Below are 8,015 nucleotides of genomic sequence, written 5' to 3'. Positions count from 1 at the left end.
ATATGCATACACATATATACACAATTTATGCATACACACATGCATACACACATATAAGTATACATACATATATATCATATATAGGTATCCATATCTAAATTATATCATATTCATGCTGGTGCTTGGGGTAGAGGAGATGATGATAATTGACAAGAGACATGAGGCAGAGCTACTCAATTCTGCTTCTGCTGCTGTTGACCTTTAGCTTGGAAAGTACAGAACAAAAAGAGGTTACAAGGAGTTGATGTTGTTGTTATTGTTTGTCCTTTGTTCTAGAAAAGGACCTTGACATGAGGGAGGTGATGCCATGACATGTAAGCGAATTGGATTTAAGTGAGGGAGGGCTCTGCAAAGTCACCAGCCTCACTTTCTCCTCCAGAGCCATGTGGGTCCAGTGGCCAAATATAGATCAGAACAACTAGAGATGGTCCAGGATGCAGTGGGGGACCTTGACCTCTTCAACCTGAGTTCTTTAACAGGTCTCAGTTTGAGGCAACACCTATTCAGTGAGTAAGGCTTAATAAGAAAAGAAACAGAGAATGGTCTCTTTACCTAGTCAAAAAAAAAAAATTGATCTGGGAGGGGAAGACCCTCAGGGTTTCTGGCCAAAACAGAAACAATTGATTTACATTCATTCTGAGTCAATATGGACCCAAACAATGACCAAGTAGGGTTTGGCCTGGGACCTATTGCTTGCCAATCAATGAAAACCAGAGAGATTAGGGCTCAAGGCTGGTCTTTAAGAAAGAAAAAAAAAGTTTCAGAGATTAAAATTTACATTGCCTTTGGTCAGAGCACCCTCAAGTAAGAGTGTGAAACTCTGTGTAGACAGAGGGAAAAGAAAGAAAGCAAGGAAGAAAGAAAGGAGGAAGGAAGCTGTGTTGCCCAACTGGCTAGGTCCAGTTTGGTCCCCAGTGGGCAGCTCCTTTTGTACTCACAGAGGTTGTTGTTTGTCCTTCATTTTTGAAGTGGACCATGACATCAGGGAGGTGATGTCATGACATGCAAGTGAATTGGATTTAAGTGAGGAACGGCTATGCAAAAGTGGTAAGATATAGATCAGGACCAGTGGTTGATAACTAAAGTAAGTGAGGAAATAATGAGAGGGTACCCAACCATTCTTGATGAATTCAAGTCACCTGGCCCAGATGAACTACATCTTGAGGTACTGAAATAACTGGCAGATAGGATGCTGGAGCCATCATTGGTGATACTTGAAAGACTGTGGAGATTGGAAAAAGTACCACAGGCCTGGAGAAGAAGCAGATGTCTCAATTTGGGGAGGAGGGAGGGAGGAAGACAAAAGAGACTGCAGCTATAGGCCAATAAGCTGGACTTCAATTCCTCAGAAAATTCTAGAATGAATCATTTAAGAGCTGCCTAAGCAGGCACAGATTGTGGGCCAGGTATGCCAGCACATGCTTTATGCTTGCCCATGAAAAGAAGGTTAATGAACATCTGGAAAAAGCAATAATTACAAAGAGCCAGTATGGCCTCATAAAGAACAAGTAATGCCAGATTAACCTTGTTTCATTATTTGGCAGAGCTATTAAGCTAGTCAACCTATGATTTTCATGTCCTTCCCTGTATATTTATTTTATCTTGTATAGATTTTATTAATTTGTGTTATATATTTTGTTTGCACAATTGTTTACATATTGTTTCCCCCATTAGGCTAAAAACTCCTTGAGAGCAGGGATTGTTTTGTACCTTTCTTTGTATCCCCAGTGGCTTAGTGCAGTGCCTGGCATATAGTAGAGACTTAATAAATGCTAGTTTAATAGCTATTGTTACTATTAGTTGACTGACTATAGATACATTTACTTAAATTTTAGCAAAGCATTTGATAAAGTATCTCATTACTCTTGTAGAAGTGATAGAGAAATGTAGAAAGGTGGATTTGGAGCTAGTTGAATGGCTGTACTCAAAAAGTAGTTGTTAATGGTTCACTGTCAATTTAGAACTCTCCAGGGGAGTACTCCAAGAATCTGTACGGTTTCACATTTTTATCAATGACTTGAATAAAAGAGTAGATAGCATGCTCACTGAATATGCAGATGACATAAAGCTGGGAGAAATAGCTAATGACAGAATCAGAATCCAAAAAGACTTTGACAAGCTAAAGGACTGGGCTCAAACTAAAAAGATTGCCATTCAATAGGGATAAATGTAAAGTCTTATCCTTGGGTTCAAAGAATCAGCTTTACTAGTACAAGGTGGTAGAAGCATAGTTAGATGATAGTTTTGTCAAAGCCCACGATGAGCCAGCAGTTGATGTAATCTCACATGAAGGGAGGAATAGCTTTGAGGAATGAGGAAGTGAAAGTATCTCAGTGCTCTGCCCTGATCATTCCACATCTGAAGTACCATGTTCAATTTTTGGTGCCTCAGCTTTAGAAGGATATTGATAAGCTGCAGAGTGTCCAGAAAAGAGCAACCAGGATGGGAAAGGAGCTTCAATTCATGTTATACAATAAAAACTAAAGTTGAAAGAACTGGAAATGTTTAACCTGGAGAAAAGGAAACTTTGTGGGTAGTGGCAAGGGGCAGAAGGGGGAAACAAACAAGATATCTGTCCTATCTAGCTCCAGAAGGAAGGACTTGGAGCAATGGTAGGAATTTAGTTTCAAAAAATATTTAGTTTTGGCATCAGGAAAAACTTCCTAAAAATTAGTTGTATAAAAGTATAATGGACTGTCTAAGAAGGTGGCAGGATCCTCTTCATGGGAAAACAGAGGCTAAATGACAACTTGTGAAAACATATTAGGAGTCCCTTTTGGTTGTAAGTTGGACTGAGCTGCCATTGAGATTCCCTTTAAAATTCTGTGGTTCTCTGAAGTCTTTGAGTTATTTCTTATTCTTCCTCCTCCTTTGTTATGCTTATCCAATTAGTCACCTAGCTTTGTTGATTCTTCCTTCAAAATGTCTCCCATTGAAGACTTATATGAACTCATGCAAAGTGAAGTGACCAGAGCTAGGAGAACATTGTGCAGAGTAACAGCAGTATTGTAAGGAGGAACAACCGTGAAAGACTTAGCTACTCTGATTAAGACAGTGATCCAAAACAATTCCAAAGGGCCTGGCATGAAAAATGCTATCCACCTCCAGAGAGAGAACTGATGAACTCTGAATGCAGACTGAAGCATACTTTTTTTGGCTTTACTTTTGTGTTTTCCTTTGCAACATGAATAATTTGGAAATGTGTTTTGCATCACTTCACATGTATAATCAATATCAAATTGCTTGCCTTCTCAAAGAGGGGGGAGGGGTAGCTGGGAGGGAGAGAATTTGGAACTCAAAATTCCTAAAAATGCTAAAGATTTCTTTATATGTAATTGGGAAACATTTGACAGAATAAATAAAAATATATTTAAAAAAAACAAAAGCAAAACAAAACAAAAAAACCCCAAAATATCTCCCTTCTCTCTTTTTTTCCCCCAATCCTGATGCCATTGCCAAGTTCAAACTCAGGCATTACTGAAATAGATGTCTAACTGTTGCCCCTGCCTGCAGTCTCCATCCTTCTCCCTAAATCATACACGACATAAAGTAATCTTCCGGATTCATCCCCTTTGATATGTTAGTTGTAGTTAAAACTTTTCAATGTCTGTCTCATTGCCAACTCCCTCCCCCAATAAAGTTAAATCTTCTTACCTTAGCATTCGAGGCCTTTAGTGTTTTTTTGCTCCCACCCAAAAGAGCGAAACTCCCCGGATCCTACCTTTTCGAGCCTCACTATGTGAATGACCTAGAGCTATGATCCCTAGATTTCACTTTCCTATTGAAAGTGAAGAGTAGAAGGTTTCAGTAAATCTCACTGATGATGTTCAACTGAAGCTACAGACTTTCAGCAACTTAAACTGATTGTTTCCAGGTCAGACAACCCCAGATAACTTAGTTTCTAATCGTAACACCTCCCAAGACTTTGTTTTCATTACTGTCTTGGATAACTTGTGATTTATAACTTAAAATTTTCAAATGTTTTAAGCTTATATGTGTTCTGGATTTCTTCTTTTTTGGTAATACAATTACATATGGGACCCTTTCATTTGCTGCTGGGCATTAAACTATTTCTTTATTTTTTTTTAAACTATTTCTTTAAATAAAAAAATGGTTCAAGAAATGGGATAGAAGCTTTGATGTTCTGTCCTTCCTAGGAATTATGTTCCAGTCATATCTCCCATTGATCTCCTTTGTGACTGCTCTAGCCAGTACAACAGGTGTCCTCACCATCCTTGAAATATACCTTGTGCTCTCTTCCATGTCTTTACTCAGTTCCCACCCCCCCATCTTCCCACCCCCCTTAACTTTGTCTCCCTACCCACTCTTCCCCACTATTACAAACCAGACACATTCTCAAGACCCCTTTTCCTAGACTACTCCAGGCTACAGCAATCTTTCCTTTTTGTTATCTGCCACTCAGCTGGCAGCTAATCACCTATCCTTCCTGCAAGCCAGATACTGAGTCTTTCATGAGTTTTGGTATAAAAATAAAGGGCCATCATCTTTTCCAGCATTTGTCCATTAGCCCCAGGGTAGAAGCAGGGACCCAAATCAGGATCCAATACTTGTTTGTTTCAGTCCCTAATCTTGCAGCTCAATCTGAATCTACCAAACCTCTCTGAGCACATCCCCGAAAGGGGATTGTATTTTCTATAAAGTCTATCTCAAGAACTTCAAAGCTTCAGCATAGTCTGGGAGAGTCAGCCCCACCCTAAACATTCTCTCACACCCTGAATGGGAGAGGTCCTGCAAAAGGCTCATTCACTCATTCCTACCTCTTCAAAGTCCTTGGGATTTGAAATGGAGTAAAGTTTGGGGGAAGAGGTTTCTCTAGATGACCATTCCAAAGCAGTGAGATTCTTATTTCATTAGGTAGGTGGAATTGAAAGGCCCTGTAGATCATGTTCAATTTCCTTTGGCTTTTAGTTGTTTTAGAAGCATTAGCTTATGGAAAAAATACAACCAAGGGAACAGTTTAGGTGGAACCTTTTCCACACTCATCACTATGAGGGGGGAAAACACTAGACTACTCCTCTGGGAATAAAGTGAGGCTATCAAATCCCAGAGATCTTTCCTGGAGAACCATCAAAACTGATGAAATACTCTCTCTGAAGCAAGCTTCTAACTTCCAATGACAGGGAAGAAAATCTATTAGTTCTGTTCCTTTGAGGGGAACTGCCCTCCAATTTGACAGCGACTCATACTTAATATTTAACTTCCCAGGTGATGGATTGCTAAAGCAGGAGGGAAGGGGTGCTTTCCCCCTTGGGCTGGGGGAAAGAGGGGAAGAGAAAGAAAAGGGTCCCCGACAATTTGGGCAGATTACGGCACCCTAGCAACAATTTGGTAGAGTCCCAACTATCCTCTCCTCGATCATCCATTCCAAAGGTCACGAAGACTGAGAGTGGAGATGAGGATAAAGAATCCTCTTCAAATCTTAAGAACAGTTGTGATAGAGACAAAAGAAGTGTCTCCTCTCCTTTTCCCACCCCAATCCCCTCTTTTTTGGCAAACATGTTTTTCGATTACCGCACAACTCCCTGACACGTGTTATTTTTTTTCCCTCTCGCCTCCAAGCTCACCCCCTTTCTCCCCTCTGATCACACTGTTTATTTTTCTCCTGCCTTTATCGCTGCCCTTGTCTCTTCTAATCTTCTCTCTTGCTGTGCTGACGTCACGGTGAAACCTCCCTGATTTTCCTTTCACATACCAACTACACACGTTTCTCTTCAAACCCTTTCCAACAAACAGGCTCAGCCTCTGCTAGAGGACGCGGCTGCTTCCAAGGTAAGCTCAGACAAGGAGTTGGGCAGGAGCGGGGCTGGAGGAGGCAGGAGGAGGTGGGGAACAGTCTGACAACTTCTCGCCAGCGTGTGCTTGTAGCATCAAATGGGGAGGGAGGCTGAGGGAAGGAATGAAGGGGCCAGATTTGATTTCTGATCAATCGATGTGGGAAGGGAGGGAGAAGAGTCAAAATGCTAGAGACCCCAACAGAAAGGAGAGAGTCTGCCAAAGAAGAGCTTAGTGGAGAAATTAAAACAGAATTCCCTAGGGACGGATTAACTCCAGACGTGGGATCCCTCACTGGAAATGCTTGAGAACTAGCCGAAGTTCTATCAACTCCATCCTAAGAGCAAAGAGGAGATTAGACAAAAGTGATCTGCAAATGGAATCGGGGGCTGCGGGAATAGAAGAGATTTGAAGTGCAGATTGTGTGGTGTGCATGGGTTTTTTTTTTTTTTTTCTCTTTTCCCAATCTGAAGTAGAAGGCAACTAGTTGGTTAAGGTGAGGCCCTCCAGAAACCTGAAAGAGGCAACTTGAGTTCAGTGGGGCATTGCAGGTTAAAAGCAGGTGCCGCCGTTCAAACTAGGGACGCAGGCTGCTTGCTCTCTTGCCTGGGAGGGGCACGGATGCACCTCGCCTTGGCCCAAGCTCAGCAGGACAGCCTATTTTTTTCCCCAAGGAAATGTCTAAGGGCAGCTTACTTTCCAACGAGCTGCCTCATTCTCCACCCCCCTCCACCCCCCTCCCTGGTCTCGTGCTTGTTTGGGTTCTCGAGGCTCTGCTGCAGTGCATTCATGCCTTTTGAACAACTGTCGGAAAAGGGCTCCCAAATTCCCTGTGTATGTGTGTGTGTGTGTGTGTGTGTGTGTGTGTGTGTGTGTGTGTGTGAGTGTGTGTGTCGGAGAGCAGCAGACGGAAGAGATTCGGAGGGAGAAGGGGCAGGGGCTGCTGGCTGGCTCGTAGAGTAGCCTGGAAAACACGGCAGCTGCCCGGAAGATCATAGCAATCCCACGCTGCGGGGGGAGAGTGGAGGCTTTCCCAAGGGAGGAGGGGGATGCCCCTGGCACAACTAAGACCTTCTCATAGAGATGCTGCAGTTGGTGCCTTTGAAAAAGCCTGGATGCTAATACACAGTGAATTATAAGAAGGGGTGGGGCGGCAGATTCCAGAATTGGGGCCAAAGAAACCCCCAAAGACGCCTACTTGCGAGCCACACCCCGGAATGGAGAGATCCACGGAAATACCAATTACTTTTTGAAAGGTCCCCAGGCAGAAATGAAATACTTTGGACAGGAGGTAAGGAGTTTTTGGGTTTTTGTTTTTTGGACCTAAGCTAGATTAGAATGAAGGGCTCTTTGGTGCAGTGCTGTGGTTTGGTTCCTCTCCCCCCCCCCCCCCCATTCCAGAAGACCAGAATTGTCAAGCTTAGGAAAACTCTGAAGTTGTGGATGTTTTTGAAATTCAAGGGGGCTCAGCCAGGGGCGGGAGAGGAGGACTTAGGGCTGGGTGAGGATACTTTGAAACCCTCCCCAGCTTTGAGATAGCCAAGTTCAGAAGGAAGAAAAGGGGCATTACCTCTGTGTCACGGATTATTATATAGAGGGAATGGGGATCAGCGGGTGTGTGTGTGTGTGTGTGTGTGTGTGTGTGTGTGTGTGTGTGTGTGTTTGCGTGCGTGCTCGCGCGCGCATGCTTGTATGTGTGAGAGAAATTTTCAAGATAAGAAGGAACAGACAGCAAGAGAGACTTAGGTTAGGGTTCGAATAAAAAAGACCTTCCTGGGTTAATATTGGAGCCAGTGGCCAAGGGTGCTTAGGGAATCTCTCTGAGGACATGTGAAAATGGCATAATTTTCATTTGCCTGGGATGTAGCTAAGTGTGATCTTGTCTGAGGGCAGGGGAGGTGGAATATATAAATATCTTTTCAAGGTCCCTTCCAATCAGGAGATTCTGTGTCTGATTGGAAAAGGCAGAAACTCCTGCAAGTCAACATTGTTTGTTTATTGTAAATTAGACTGATTTTTATATTTTCTCTGTCCCTCTCCTTTCCCCTACACACAAGTGAAAATTTCAAAATCAGAAAAACAAGGGAAATTTTGGTTTCCAAAGGAAGACAAACTTTTAAAATGTTACAAAAGATGAACAAATGTCCTCCCTTGCTTCTCCTTTTAGGATGATAATGTTGAAAGGAGTGAAGTTCAGTGGTTAGAGTTAAGAAAAATAATAG

General features: G+C 42.5%; 1 protein-coding gene across 2 annotated transcripts in view; it reads left to right on the top strand.

Moving 5' to 3' along the window:
• Positions 1-5,747: 5,747 nt before the first annotated feature.
• The window catches only part of AMZ1 (archaelysin family metallopeptidase 1), a 40,672-nt gene continuing 38,404 nt past the window's right edge, over positions 5,748-8,015 (top strand). Inside the window, exon 1 of one of the 2 annotated variants that reach the window (XM_027874904.1) lies at positions 5,748-5,790. The gene's annotated coding sequence lies outside the window, so the exon portion shown is untranslated. Of the gene's footprint in view, positions 5,791-6,836; positions 7,085-8,015 lie in introns of those variants that run through there. The other variant, XM_027874905.1, reaches the window with a different exon arrangement.

The sequence above is a fragment of the Vombatus ursinus genome, unplaced genomic scaffold (genome assembly GCF_900497805.2).
Source record: "Vombatus ursinus unplaced genomic scaffold, bare-nosed wombat genome assembly UNPS02014807.1, whole genome shotgun sequence".
In the NCBI taxonomy this organism is placed as follows: domain Eukaryota; kingdom Metazoa; phylum Chordata; class Mammalia; order Diprotodontia; family Vombatidae; genus Vombatus; species Vombatus ursinus.
This window is presented reverse-complemented; position numbering and strand designations above follow the sequence as displayed.